General features: G+C 39.1%; 1 long non-coding RNA gene across 2 annotated transcripts; it reads right to left on the reverse strand.

Moving 5' to 3' along the window:
* Nucleotides 1-1596: 1596 nt before the first annotated feature.
* Nucleotides 1597-15314, reverse strand: LOC144457637 (uncharacterized). 2 transcript variants are annotated; one of them, XR_013487107.1, is made up of 3 exons: nucleotides 14977-15314; nucleotides 8100-8173; nucleotides 1597-2405 (listed from the first exon to the last, which is right to left on the reverse strand). It is a non-coding gene; the product is annotated as an uncharacterized LOC144457637 (long non-coding RNA). The 2 variants fall into 2 exon arrangements; XR_013487110.1 differs by lacking the exon at nucleotides 14977-15314 and adding an exon at nucleotides 11151-11337.
* Nucleotides 15315-16189: the final 875 nt, after the last annotated feature.

The following is a 16189-nucleotide window of genomic DNA, read 5'->3' on the forward strand; positions in this document are numbered from 1 at the left end:
CCAGCCCAGCCACTTTCCACTTTTGCAGAGAAGCTAGAGTTTCAGTCACCTCCCTTGACGTAATTGTTCTGTCATTCATTATATTAATGGTGCCCAAGTTTCCTAGTTCTCATTTCATCCAACTTGCATTTTCATTATGTTGAACTTCTTGTCACCATCCAACAGACCAGAAATTTTCCACATCTTCCTTCTTCAGAAGTTCTCCTGAACCTTTCATTTTTTTAATTTCCCAAGCCTCTGTAATAAAAAGGGTTTTTTTTTCCATTGACAATAATTTGTTTGTTTCCTTTTTTGTGCTGTGCTGACTCCTTGTACCACCTTAACCTTTTGACTTTTACTTTCAATTTCCGATTAAGAGAATCTAGATTTCCTGAAATTTATTTTTTCTAGATTTGCTTCCATATTTCTTCTTTGCTTCCTTTAATTGGGCAATATGGCATTCATGTTTTCTGCTGTATGTACCAACTAGTTACTGACACAATCTCCTAACGCCTTTCCAAAGTTCTTTAATAACTCTCATGTTACTTTTGCAATGGTGCTGTCTGACCTCTGATTTTAGGGGAATTACTAGATAGCACCACTCTTCTTCCTAAGGTACTTGCCACGGTACTGGCCACTACCGCGTATTCCATTGTGAGCATGTTGTTCTACTTCCTGTCAGATACTATGGGGAAAAGCATTTGTTCATGGTGGTAATATCAGCTACTAGCTTTTTCAAAATACCATGTTTTGCTTTAGTTGTTCAGCTAGTTAGATTCATACCATCGAATTTTTAAAAAGGGCTTTCTTCAAAATTCCATTCTTCAGTATGCCCATCTCCTCTCAAATTCGTCTGACACATCAGCGCTCTTTTTGTCATCAGTTTTCTGAGGTAGCTAGCTGGTATAATAAATAGGGTGCTAGTTAGAGTCAGAAATCCTGGAGTTCAAATCCTGCCTCAAACACTTATTAGCTTTACGACCCTAGGTGAGTCACTTAACCTCAGTTTACTTATTTATAAAATGGGGATAATAATAGTACCAGACAAGGTTATTGTGAAGATTAAATGAGATAATATATGACTTAAAAATTTTTTAATTCTGTATAGTATAGCCAAGTGGCACAGTGGATAGAGTAGTGAGCCTGAAATCAGGAAGATTCATCTTCATGGGTTCAAATCTGGCCTCATACACTTACCAGCTGTGTGACCCTGGATAAGTCACTTACCCCTGTTTGTCTCAGTTTCTTCATCTGTTAAACGAGCTAGAGAAGGAAATGGCAAACCACTCCGGTATCTTTGCTAAGAAAACCCCAAATGGGATCACAAAGAGTCAGACACAACTGAAAGATGATTGAACAACACCAACACACCATTACCATTAACAGCACATACACTGTTCTCCCTGTCTATTGCCTCCAGCTGGTATCTTCTCCTCTCTATTGCACTATCCCCTTACAACATGGACAATGGGTTGGACTTTGAATGGGGTTATCATCTGCGTCGTGTTCTTCTCACCTTTTTTGATGCATTTCCAATAGAAATGATCCTGGGATGACTTTCTATCCCACTATTATTTTTCTTATATTCAATATTCTACAGACTATCGTACAAATAGATAAGTCAACAAGCATTTATTTAGTGCTTACTTTGTGCCATGCACTGTGCTAAATATGGGGCATCCAAAGAAAGCACAAAACTATCCCTGCCTTCAAGAAGCTAACATTCTAACAAAGAAATAAGCATTTTCTGTAGTTAAAGTATTGAGATATAATCTTATCTCCTGTTAGCTCACTGAGAGCATCCTAAGTATAATTTCAGTGACAGACAAGATTATCATTATTATTATTATTATCATCATCAACATCACATACCTTTATATCACCTCCACCCATCCCCCTACTCATTGTACCTTCCACATAATTGGCCTAAAGATACCTTTGTTGATTTACACCAGGTCAGAATAGATGGATGGTGTATCTCAGTGCTTATTTCCTTTCCCTGTAAGCAGCAAAGCTGAGAATACAGCACACCATGGTATAGTAGAGGCCTTTGTTGGAGGCCTGGTTTAGACTTATATTTCCAAACTGTATTTCTTCTTCTTTTTTCCAGAAACAGCCTGCCTTTGTGCCAACTCCTAAATAACCATAAATTTTGTTTTTATAAACCTTAATGAATGCTTGGCCAAGATGCTGTAACTATTGGCTTCTGCATTGGAGTATAAATGGAAAGAAAAAAAAGTGTGCACTGTGAAAAACTGGATAAAATGGAAAAAAGATCACAGCAAACCCCAAGTCGCAATTTGCCTTTAATGTGAAGGGAGCCTTGTTTCCCTGGCGTGGCAGTTTTCAGTGTTTTTCATCTCAAAGTGGCTGATCAATTTAAGGTAAGTGGCAGGCTTTTGGCCTACGTCCCAGGCTCTGCTTTGCTGGAAGAAAAGAAAGGATTCAGTCAGACACACAGACAACAGGCATCATCCGTGGCTCCCACATTCCAAGCATTTCAGCCCAGATTAAGTTGGAATGGTTTGGCTGTTTACCCCAGTCTCCTAGGTGTTACATTTTTCCCTCCCCTGGCTCAAACTGGCCAGGTTGATTTTCTCAGGTTAAGACCTTCCTAGGCCAAACAGCACATGGGGCCTTAAAGGGGAAAGGCTACATGAAGGTCAGGAGTTCTTATTAAAATGGAATATCAACAGCTAAATAAAACAAGGCATAATTTAGCAATCGGTTCACAAATAGCGCTTACATCAAATCAGAGCTGCTTTCCATATATTCCCAGGAGAAACGTGAAAATAAGTTATTAACTTGGGGTGTCTGGAAACAACCAACAGGTTATGAAAGGGTTGTTTTGAGGTTTTTCCCCTTCTAGATATTAGAGCTCTGGATTAAAATGTATAAACGATGCACAAAAAACTGTATAAAAGTAAAGCAGAAATCAGAGTCCAGATGGTTTCCCCCTAAAATTATGCATTTTTACAAGTTACTTAAACTCTGAAAGGAACATGAAGGGAAAACATTACTTGACATGATCTTTTTGCCATCCTTTAATTTTCTTGGAAAAATTAAATTCAACAATTCATCAAAAATTTATCAAACCCTCCACTTATGTCATTATGCTAAGCCCTGAGAACGCAATAACAAAAACTGGTCGGTACCTGTTCTTCCAAATCCATGGGACTCATAAATTAAATTGAATAATATATACTTCCATTACATACATTTCCAAAGCAATGCATAACTTTGGATTCCTACTTTGTCATCATCTATTTGCCCTTTAACCACCCACTGCCAAATCTAGCTTCCATTCCAAGCATTGTACTAAAACTGCTACCTCTAAGATCACCAAAAAAACATTTTAATGAATAAGTTTCTCAGCCCTCACCCTATAGGATCTCCCTGTAGTACCGAACACTATTGGGCACTTTCTTTTGTGCTATGCTCTCCTTTCAGTCTCTGTGGCACTGTGACCTCCTGGTTCTCCTCTTAGTTTTCTAACAGACACACAAATGGTGAATCACAGAACCTCAGGGTTAAAAGCATGTGATTTCACCCATGTTTCCTGCCAGCCACTGCCTGGCTTTTATCTTCCTGTAATCTTTTGAACAGAAGGCATAAATTGTTAGACTATCTAGGCACTAAATTCCACTTCATTACCTGAAATACTTCTCTATTACTTCAAACAAACTAGAGTTGATTTCAATCGATTCTGAAACTCTAGAAATTTTTGATCAGTCTAAATATACCAGATCTACCGGGTATATTTCCTGCCAAAACCTGTGTCTTGCATGGAACCCTTAGAAAACTCCAGATAGTCATTAACTAGAGATGTCACCATTCTGTGGCCAGATAAACAGCCTTCTAGGAAATCTAGTCCAGCAAATTTCTTCCAGTGAGTAATAGTCTCTGGATTCCAGGCATTGTGAAGTATTGAGCACTTTCTCCTGGATCATAACCACTAAGTCTAATTAAAGGAATAGGTTATGAATATCTAAACGGGAAGCAATTTTCACAGAGAGCCAGCATGACTTTATAAAAAATGGGTCATGCCAGAACAAGATTGTTTTTAAGATACTATTTGAAACAACCTGTCATGTTATTCTTGTGGACAAGATGGAGAGATGTGATCTGTGGCTAGCAGAGAACTTGGTGGCACCTCTGAATTTTTCAAGTGAAAGATAGATCCAGAAAGCTTAAGGGAGTTATGGTCATTCATGTATGAGAACAGAGAATAACTCCATTACTTGATTTCCTCTTGTTACTTGCATTAATTTTATGTCTTAGTTAAATGTTTGGTGTTTTTTGCTGTTGGATTTGTGGCTACCACCACGATCTATAAAGTGAGGATGTTGAAGTGGTTTGAGGGTGGGCTATGAAAATATTTTGATTTTTGTAGTTAAAGTATTAGAATGTCTCTAGGCTCACTGAAAGCACCCTCAGCATAATTTCAGTAGTGGACAGGATTATTATTATTATTCTCCTATCTCTGTTATCACCTCCACCCACCTATCCCATTCATCATGCCTACCATATGATTAGTATTTAAGACCAAAGCAACCTGCACTATTCCTGAGAAAATTAGTGAAGGGACCAGAATTTTCAGGGGCCTACCTTTTACATATAGATTGTAAAATTTTGCAGAGAATCAAAATGAGCCTCCCTGTGGTTTGTAAGATGCACTGCTGTATTTTTTTTAGATTAGAATTAGAAATTAGAACAAATTAGAACATTTGCCTTTTCTAGGCTTATAACATTTTCCTCATTTTCTATAATATTATCTTTTTTTCAAAAAAAAAGTTTTATGATTGTTTTTGTCTTACTTCATAGTTATTTCAGTTTACAGTGCCACCATAATCTCCCAGTGAGCTTTTCTCTATAATAAAGAAAAGCAGGTGGGATCTGGAAGTGGGGAGGAAGGAAGATCTCTCCAAAGAACAGGAGAGGAGAGGAAAGGAGAGAAGAAGGAAGAAGGGAGAGAAGTAGAGAAAAGGGAAATGAAAGAGAGGGAATGGGGGAGGAGGAGAAAGGAGGGAGAGAGGAGGAGTAAGGAGGGAAGCATACTGATACACAGGTCTGATTATATCACAATAGCCCTGGGACTATTAAAAAAAACCTTCAGTGCCTCCCCATGACTGACACAATAAAAAACAATCTCACATTCAAGGCTCTATGTTATCTGGGCCCACTTTTCCTTTCCAGCATTATTTTATACCGCTCCCCAACCTGCACTCTATACTTGAACCAAACTAGATAACTTATTATTCCCCCATCTCTTTGTCTTCTCCTGACTATGTGGGCCTGTACATGTAGGAAAACAGAGATTTGAGTGCAGCTGCAGGACAAAGGTCACCAAGTCCACTCTGTCTTCACTAGACTTACTAAATAAATCTCAAAGACAACCTATTGTTAACTGCCAGGGACCTATTAGGAGCTGAGAGGAATTTAGTAGGACCAACCCAAATATAAAGTGGGACAGCGTTACTTGGTTCTGAAAAGGAAGCAAAAGAGTTCAAAATACAGATCCAAGAGAATTTCACTGCGCTGACTGGGGGCAGCTTTGGGGTCTGATTCACAAAAGATTTAAATTCCCCTAAAGCTATGGGCCAGATATGTGTGTGTGTGTGTGTGTGTGTGTGTGTGTGTGTGTGTGTGTGTGTGAGAGAGAGAGAGAGAGAGAGAGAGAGAGAGAGAGAGAGAGAGAGAGAGAAATATTCTGGATGGAGAATCAGCTGCTTGACTTGAACCAGAAGATGATAAGCTCAGCTCAGCAGGGAAAGTGGCAGATGACAATACAGAGGAGACATCAATCCAGTTGATGGCATTAAGAGCTCTGTAGGGAAGCAGAAATTGGCCTTTCAGAAGTACAGAGATGTTCTATGTGGGATATAGCCCTTAGAAGCATGAGTTAACAAAGCTATCTGTATTCCAGTTTTATGGAAATCTGTGGGTGAATGTACCCCTTTGTATATGGGTAGGGAGCATTTTCCTTAATTTTCTGTTTAATTAAATTACTTTGTTTTTATTTAATTTATCCCCTGTTTGGGGCTGATAACAAAGACAGCAAACGAGGGCTCATGAACTATGTATGAGGTTCCAGGAAGCATTTATACTATCCCCTATTTGGGGAAGAGCTTTCCCCAATTCTTTACCTATTGCCATCCTTTTCCTCATCCAAAGCTCAACTCAGCTGCCATCTCTCCCATGATGACTTCCCTAATTACTGCCAACCCAAAGTAATCCAGTTATCCCTCCCACAGACTTTCATGTCACCCTGTTTGACTGATCCTAGTCTAATACATTAGAGTTATTTTTGTACCCCCTTCCCCCCACTCTTTGAGGACAAAGACTTGTATTTTTTCATCTTTGTTCCATAGCTATGGGGGGAGTTATTATATGTGTAACAGGGATGAATAAATGTTTGTTGAATTGATCACACCCAAATAATAGTCACATCCTCTCTTTTATCCAGTTTACTTTTAGAAAACTGCCCATTTAATGCATTCTGGAAGGCTTTTATATTTTTCCTCATTCTATCCAGAACTCTTTTTTTTTTCATTTTTATAAAGTGCTTTCTCCTATTTAATATCCTCTAAATATTTTTCTTTAATGATTTTGGCAATAGATGTTCACATGAGTTTTTCTTTTCTGTGGGAACTCAGTCAATGTAAGTGCCTATTTGGGAATTTCTTAAATACATATATGTGAATTGTACCAGTTGGCAATCTTTTCAGAAGCAGTTCCTAAACCATTAAACATAGTGACTCAAAAAAATGCCTCCTTACAATTAACATATGTCTAAAATTAACCAAGAACAACATGGAAAGGTTTCTTCCAAGCCTATTAACAGAATTAAGCTTTAGTCCAATTTATATTAAGGGTATAATGAGAAATCCTGAATATATCTATCTAGGAAATATCAAATTGAAATAAAAGCATGTATTTTTTTTTATTGCAATCATTTAGCACACAAACACATTTGTATTTTCTATATGATGACAAGCCTTATTTTGGGCTGGCCCAAGGTAATATTAAGTTGATCGAATTTGTCGATGACATACCTTTACCATTTTCCCCTTCCCCATTATGCTGTGTCCTTCCCCTGCTTCCTATCAGGGTTTCCTCATTCTCGGGTACCCCAGCAAAGCATCTGATATATTAATTCACAGTAAGTTATTAATTACAAAATAGTAACCCTGCAAAGATCTTTTGAATTTTAAGAGATGACTTCAGGGATATCACAGTGCTTAACCCAAAGGAATGAAATGAATCCAGTAATTCCAGGTACTGTGACATCTGGGAAAGGCAGCTATTTTTCCAGAGATATTTTTTTTCCTATAGTGAAAAGAGCTTCAATGGAACTCTTAAAATTATTCCCAGATTTAGAGATGAGAGGAACCTTAGATGTCCTCTAATCTGTCTCCCTAATTGTACAGATGAGAAAACCCAGGTGTAGAGGGGTTGTATCACACAGGGAGCGAGCAGCAGAGCAGGGGTTTGAACTCAGATCCATGATACCTAGTGGAGTGTTCTTTCTATTACATCCGATAATCACAAAGAAGAAAGTGAGTTGCAAAAGCCCTATTTTGAGATACAGATGGAGAGGAAGGGAGAGGGCAAGAGATGAGCAGCGCTGGGGGACCCCAACCCTATGCATGACTTAAGCTGAGCTAGAAAAAATTGGTGGAAGGAGAACAACAGCTGAAAGGAAGGCTGAACTACGGAAGAGAAATGAAAGGTCAAGATGGGCCATCAAGCGCAGCAAGCATCTAGAAAGAGAAGGCTAAGATTGAAGATGGCGCAGCAGATGGAGTGCTGGGCCTGGAGTCAAGAAGAACTGATTTCCAGTCTGGTCTCAGATGCTTCCAAGTTGTGTGACCCTGGACAAGTCACTTTACCTCAGCCTGCCTCAGTTTCCTCAACTATAAAATGGGGATAATAATAGCACTTACCTCTCAGGGCTTTTGTGAGGATCACGGGAGGTAATAATTGTAAAGTGCTTAGCACAGTGCCTGGCATGTAGTAAGTTCTCTATAAATGCTTTATTCCCTTTCCCCTTTCCCCTTTCTCTGTACTCATCTCTTCAAAGATGGAGAGCTCTGCTCTTTCCTCAACTTCCTCTTTACCTGTCCAGTAACAGATGATGCAATATGTTCTCCTTGTTGGTTTTATCCCAACATCTTCTGTGTCCTTATTTTGCCTGAAACATAAAGATAGTTAGATAGTTAGATAGAGGCACACTAAGCTTTAGATCAGGACATAAAGCCAAACCCCTGTTGGGAATTTTCATAACTGGGGGCTCCGAGTTAGTTTAACTTTTCATCTAAAATAAACTCCAGAGACCAGCATAGAAAGGGGACCACAGGGGTCTGAGGGCCGTTATGTCACCTCTGGGCTAAGGGTGAGCTTGTTATGGCAATAGGGTATGACTGATTAAATCTCCAACCTCTGACGTGAAAAAGGAAAGGGGACAGGGTGTAAGTAGATGTGGCCGAGGATAAACAATGCCTAGGAGAGATTCAGCTCTACTCCTTCCAGAAAGGAAGAGGGAACAGAAAGGATTGAGTACCTGCCACAGCACCATATTTACCTGAGTATCTACAAAATAAATACAAGGTAGTGTTTATTTTTATACACGAAATAAATACATCAGTGAATCACAAAAGTCTTCATGTAGAAGGTGCTGTTGGAGTTGTATCTTAAAGGAACAGAGGGATTCTATGAGGTAGAAAGGAGAAAGGAGTGCATTCTTGCACTCTTGGCGTGGGGGTGGTCAGTATAGACACAGAGACAGGAAAACCATGTGTAAGGAGCTAATAACTTGGTAATATCCTCATTGCTAGTTAGGCATCCCTAGAAGTAAACTGTGGCTAATGGCAAAACATGAACTAGTGGTAAGTTGGGTATGGTGACTAGAGCATAAAATGTGAAAGGGTAGGGGGAGGGGTGTACAACAAAGAGCACTTTTCAATATTATTTTCTATAAATGAATGTTTTCGATGTCAAAAGGTTCCGCTTTCCAGGGCACATGGGTTTCTGTTTTGTGACAAGGCAAATCATCTCTGTTAACAGCTGAAGGTTCCAAGTCTCAGTTGAACAGTAACCCCAGAAGGACTCAATTTTTAAACTTTTCCTACGGCACCAAATACTTTGTCACGGCTATAAATATGGTGCTCCTTGGAGCCAGAAGAGAAAGGAATCCACCAGAAGCCTAATTGGAGATACGAGGGGTGGAGTCTACTTTAGGGGTGGCAATAAGGTGGAAGAGCTAGAGGGCATTATCTGCAAAGGAGGCCACCAGGGAGAAGGGGGGAAAACAGAATATGGGAGCATATGGAGCTCTGTGAAATTTAATCTGACTGCTCAAGGGACTTTAGCAAGAAAAAATAAAGAACTACTAGAATAGAAACATCTCTAGCTTTCCCAGAGGCACATTCCTTGAATGTACATTCATTATGAGTATGCTCCTAAATCCAGCTCTCCACAGATGGGCTAAGGCCCTTTCCGCATTGGCTCATTTGACCATCCTGGCTCCAAAATAAATCTTCACTTTGATGCTGGCTAGTTAGGGAAGGGAGAGCAAGGCATTCTGGCCAAAGCTGCCTAGAGACAGGCAGCTATTCAGTAGGAGAAGCAGGATACTGAGGATCCAACAATTTAGAGCGTTAGAAGAGATTTAGGAATCATCTAATCCAGCTCCTGTATTTTATGTACAAAGAAACTGAGGTGTAAGGAAGTTAAATGATTCACTCAGGGTCACACAGGTTGCTAAACAGAACAGCCAAAATTAAAAACCAGGGCTTAGGATTTCAAAGCAAGTGATCTTTCTATTACGCCACACTGCATTCTTAAAAAATGTTTTATTCTGCTAACAGAATGTTAGAAAGCACAGCATTTTTACAAGTTTAAATAAAAGCATATAAAATGCTTGTGTTTGTGTCAGATTGGACCAGAGTGGGCAGGGACCTAGAAGGGACCTTAAAAGCCATCTACTCCCACTCTGTCATTTTAAAGATGAGTTAACTGAGGTCCAGAGAAATTAAATGACTTGCTCAAACCAACAGAGGGTTAAGTGACAAAGGAAGGATTTGAACTCAGGTACTCTGTCTCCAAATCCAATACTTTTTTCCCCACCGTAGCCTGCTTCCTTTATCTATATCTCACAACATAGATGTGGTAGATAGACGTTCTGTGTACTGTGTGATGTTTGTGTTCAATATGTGCATGACTGTGTGTGTTTGTGTGTGTCTCCTGACTTTCTTATTTCTGCCAAAAGTATCATCTCCCAAAAATTCAAGTTTAAAAGTTTGGAATCATTTTGACTTTTCCTTCTCTATATCCAGTTAGTCACCAAATCCTGTTGTTTTGTCCATCATGTCTCTGGAATCCATCCTTTCCTTTCCTCTCCCACTGTCGCCACCCTAGACTTGGCCGTCATCACCTCATGCCTGAATTATTGCAATAGCTTCTGAGCTAATTTCCCTGCCTTCAGGCTCTCCCCCCTCAAGTTCATGCCACCACCATCAACATGATCTTCTTAAAACACCATTTATAGCATTATATTTTCTTGCTCAAAAACTGCCAATGTCTCCCTACAGACTACCCACAGATTAAAGTCTAGCATTCAGAAATTGATATTCATTTTGGCCTCAAACTACCTTAATGACCTTATTGTCCATTAATCCCCTTCATCAAAGTATTCCAGACTGAGAAAAAAACCATATATGATAATACTACCACAAAAAGGCATCAGAAAGGACATCAATAATTACTGACCCATATGCCTCCAAATTTCTCATACCTATAAAATCTTTAGGAGAATTGTCTACATATCTATCTATCTCTCTATTTAACTATCTGTTTATTTATCTAAACTTTTTGAAAATATAGAAAGGAAAGAGATAGGCTTTCACAAATTATTTGTGGCAACAGAGCATATTTTGTCAGTCATGTAATTGCTGAAAGGCACAACGAGTACAATGTTTACCCATGGGTTTTGCAATCAGCAATGAAGATCTTAACTTGGTTGAGTAAAGTGCAATCCTAAAATCTATCCTTCAGCAACGTGCCTGTCTTGCATTTATAATGATCATACATTATTTCTTGATGGGTGGAACAAGAGAGGTCTAGCCATCAATATCAAATTAACCTAAATCATGGGGAGCATATGTCTTTACCAGAGACATTCACCAATGTCATGGAGGATGTCCAGTGCAGTGTCCAAGTAGGAAACGGCTTCTCTATAGATGTTGAAATCTTCTAGTGGTTCCTGTCTGCTGATGACATTGTGCTGGTTCTATCATGCTCTACAACACTATAAAGCCTTCTCAGTGGTATCCAAAACAACTCAAAACAGTTCAATGTAACAATCTACAACAGAAAACCAAAATGAATAAAGAATGCCAAATGCTCAGATTATGATGTGCAATTAAAGGGATGGTCCATTAAACTGGTCCATTATTACATATGCTTTGGAGAGAAAATGCAGACAAGCAATGAGCTAGACCCAAAATTGAGCAGGAAGAAGAAAGAAAGTAGATTGCATTTCACAAAATCATGAAAGCTGAGAGTTGGCTGAAACCTCTCAAGTCATCTGATCCAAATCGTACCTTTCTAGGAAACAACCAGTTAAGATGGCAATTAAAAAGATCCTAGCCAGCCTAGCTTCCACTAAAATTTAGTTTTTGTTGTTGAATTGTTTCAGTTGTATCTAACTCTCTGTGACCCTATTTGGGGTTTTCTTAGCAAAGATACTATATAATTGGCCATTTCCTTCTCCAGCTCATTTTACAGATGATGAATTGAAGCAAACAGGGTGAAGTGACTTGCTTAGGGTCACACAGCTAGTAAGTGTCTGAGGTCAGATTTGAATTCAGGTCCTCCTGATTCCAGATTTGGCACTCTATCCATTTTGCCACCTAGCTACTCTTCTCACTGAGAAATATACCACCAAAGATCTAAAAGGGCAGCAGAGGAAACAACAATCCAGAAAAAACAAAGTGAAATACCAGTAAGCTCCAATAACCAGCCTAGAACTCTATATGAAAATGTTCACAGGCTTGTGAAAGTTCTAAGGGGAAATGCCTGAGTTTGGTGAGAGAGGCAGAAGCCAGTGCAAATTCCAGTAAATAGAGCTTGGAGCCAGCAGGGTTCTTGGGATCTTGGGCCTGACCTTCAGAGCTGTAGGGATGAAGAGGGCTACCAGGAGGTCCCTCCAGAGGGAATCAAGGCCAGATACTGTTTGCATACCTCAGGACCTTTCAAGAGTCCTGAAGCCTGGGGCAACTAGGTAGCACAGTGGATACAGCACCAGCCCTGGAGTCAGGAGGATCTGAGCTCAAATCCAACCTCAGACACTTGGCACTTACTAGCTGTGTGACCCTGGGCAAGTCACTGAACCCCGATTGCCTCACCAAAAAAAAAAAGGCAGAAAATAAAAAATAAAAAAGAGTCCTGAAGCCAGAGCTCTTATCCAGCCAAAGGAGACAGTGTCAGTTCCAGGTAGATGCAAGCACCCAGGCAGCCCATATGTCAGGGGACCCTCCAGAGAGCCTGAGACAAGCTCAGTCTCTGACATCCAGTCAGGATCTTTTAGGGCCACAGCAGTGGATAGTATCTGCTATCAAAATAAACTATCCTGGTAAACAGGTTGAGGAGAAATAATTTAAGAATCATCCAAATCCCTGAAAACCATGACCAAACAAAAAACTGGATACCATACTTCAACAAATCATCAAAGAAAACCTACCCAATCTATTAGAACAAGAAGGTAAGTTGAAAAGAGAACAAAAATCCATTGGTCACCTGCTGAAGAAAAAAACTCGTACTTCAAAACTCTTGGTAATAACACAGCCAAGAATCCTTTCTACATTGTACCTCCAAAATAGTCACAAAGCCTTTGCTTGAAGAACTCTACTAAACAGGAACCCACTATGACGTAAGGCAGCCCATTCCATTTTTACATTGTTAGGAAGTTTTTTCTGACCTCAATTTACCTCTTTGCAGTTTTCATACTTTACTGCCAGTGATACCCTTGGTCAGAATAAATTCAATCCCCATGACATCATGTCCCCTGAATCTTCTCTTCTCTAAACTAAAAATCCTCAGTATTTTCATCTCCAGTATTTTCGCATTGCAGAAAATTTACAGCATTCTTGTTTGCCCACCTCTGGACTCTCCATATTTTCAGTATCCTTCCTAAAACATGGTACCCAAATCTGAAAAATAAATTCCAGATGTGATCTGACCAGTATATCCACCAGGCCTATCTCCTCCTTAATCCCTCGTTCCTGGTTCCTAGTCTTTCTTAATGCACTAGTTTCTTAGCTGACATTTCTCATGGCTGATTTCATATTAAGTTTTTGGTCCACTAAAATCTGCAGATCTTTTTCAGATATACTTTTATCAAGCCATATCTCCTCTACCTCCACTTCACTTACCCCCCCCAAAAATTCCATGCCCTCGGGGAATTAACCCTTTGGTTCCCAGAACACCTAAGGCCCTGACATCATAATCAATACTTGTCCCATCTTCTCCATTATACCCTAAGTTTAGCTCCAGTCATGCTTCAGAACTTCCTTCCCTCTGTGTCACTTCACCTCCACTTTCCAGTTTTGGATCCATCATAAAATCAACTCTGTCATTGCTTCTGGAAAAGGAATGTCAATTGACTCCCCAGTGACTTTATTCATAATCCTTGTAACTTTCCAAAACGAAATACGTCTCCTTGGCTACAACTCCCCTGCATATGGTGTCTCTCCCTATAAGAATGTAGGCTTTATAAGGGACTTTTGTATTGGTATCCTCAGCACTTAGCATACAGCTTGCCGCATAATAAATGATACATAATACTTTTCATTCATTTGTTCATTCCCAGTGAAGTAGATTTTTTAACCCAACTATAATTCTTCCTGTTACATTTCATCTTATTAGATTCATCCCAACATTCTATGCAGCTAGGTCACACAGTATGTAGTAGAGGACTATATTAGGAATCAAGAAGATTTAAATTCAGATCTTGCCTCAGACACTTACTGGCTGTGTAAACTCTGGACAAGTCACTTACTTTCTGTTTGCCTCAGTTTCCTCATCTGTAAAAGCAGTAAAATAATAGCACCTACTTCCCAGAACTGTGATGAGAATAAATGACTGGCACATAGTAGGCACTTAATAAATGTTGATTTATTGATATTTGTAAAGTACTTTGCAAACCATATAGCGTTTTGTAAATGCTCTTATTATTCTAACTTGTCAAGATCTCTTCATATGTTATTCTGTCATCCAGTATATTAGTCATATTCCAGCCTCAGATCTAACTTGACCAAATTTCTGTGATCAAATTTGCAAAGCCCCCAGTACATCTTCTTTGTTACTCATACTTTGTGTATTTGTAGATGTCTGAGACTACTGATGTTTTATTGACTCTTTTCTCGGATTTCATCCTTACATTGCAGCTACTCTTTCTGACAAGTATCTAGTTTGGTGGATAGATATAGATATAGATATAGATATAGATATAGATATAGATATAGATATAGATATAGATATAGATATAGATATAGATATAGATATAGATATAGATATAGATATAGATATAGATATAGATATAGATAAACACACACATACACATATATACACACATGTATATATATATACATACATATATGTACACACACACACACACACACACACACACATATATATATAAAAACAACTTTCTCCTTCTTCCTACCTTTTCAGCTTAAAGCCTTTTGATGAGATTTTCAAGTTAGGCATATAAGTGTACATCAGGCAAATACATTCTTACAAACTCTTCAAAGGCTTACCTTGTCCTTGGCCAAGAGTCTCTTAACCATTTATTTTAGGTCCTATATGCCCAAACCCTGTTCTAAAAATTCAAAATTAATGTCTGAAGACTTTGCAAACTATCTTAATGCCTTATGTGGAAAAGGTAGCATCTAGTGCAAATCAGGAATGGGCTGGTACCTCTCACGGTCTTCTTACCTCCCAAATCTTCTCACTTTCCAAACTTGCTTTCTTATTCTGAAGTCCTTGCATTCAATAGGTGACAACAGGTAACAAAAACACCAACTCTGTCCCCATAGTCTTTGGTTTCTTGCCTAAGCCTTCATAATCATTAATATACCTTTCTAAGTTTCCTTTAGCAGTATGGCTTGGGCCCACATAAATCAGCAGCAGTTTGACAAGTCTTGAGAATACTCTACTAATCGTGGATATGTGCCCTAGGAAGACAACAGACCCCCTTGCAGTTTTTAGCAGGTTGACAAATAGCTATCTCAGTAATCTTCAAGAGGATGTCACCAACTACCGTCACTTATCTCTTCTTCTCCCTGGATGATCTCTCCCCTCATAGTATTTGCATATCCACATCATCATTCCTTCAAAGACAAGCAGCTGCTTCCTATTCAGATGACTCAGCTCCCTCCTCCTTGGGATGAGATTCACATCTGTCTCTCAGTTTTAAATATTCAGTGGTCCTTTCTCTTCCCTTTTCTACATGATATTCTTCAACCCTCTAATATACTGATATGAGTCAAGATTCTCCTCTGCTCCCTCAGATGTTTTTTCTTCATTTCCAGAGTGAAAACCTTTTTTCATTTCATTCTCATTCCACTATCCCCAATAACCTATGGAGAGGGGAGGTGTTCCTCAAGTGCCTTTAAGCTTACCTCTGGAAAGACCAGGTTGAACTTTGAGCACAGATAGCAGCCAGTTGGCTGGGCAGAAATAGAAACATTGCCCCCTCTACACAAATCGTTGCACATTTTGTCCTGCTCTCCATGCTTACCAAAAGAGAGATTCCTAGCCCTTGTCTGTCTTTCTAATAGTCCCACCAGGAATTGCTGTGGCAAACTTCTTATCAGGATCCTCAATATTGGAATTGTTACTCTCTTTGTTAGCACCTTGGCAGCTACATTCAACTCTTTTATCCTACTAACTTCTTACCTTGTCTTACCGACTACTTTCTCCTTGTTCCCTTTTAATTTTTTGTCTTCAATATTTTTTCTTCTACTTCTTCTTCACTTTCTCCTTCTATTCCTTCTTCTCCTCTTCAGAATCTTCAGTTCAAGCATTCCTTGAGATTAGGAAAATTTGCAGCTTTTTCAAGAATCCCAAACTATTTCCTGAATATAAAAGAATATTTTGACAGCAATTTTTTATTGGTACTACGTGTTTTTAAGTCATGGAATAATAC

The sequence above is a fragment of the Phascolarctos cinereus genome, unplaced genomic scaffold, assembly GCF_003287225.1.
Source record: "Phascolarctos cinereus isolate Bilbo 61053 unplaced genomic scaffold, phaCin_HiC Scaffold_1;HRSCAF=81, whole genome shotgun sequence".
In the NCBI taxonomy this organism is placed as follows: Eukaryota; Metazoa; Chordata; class Mammalia; order Diprotodontia; family Phascolarctidae; genus Phascolarctos; species Phascolarctos cinereus.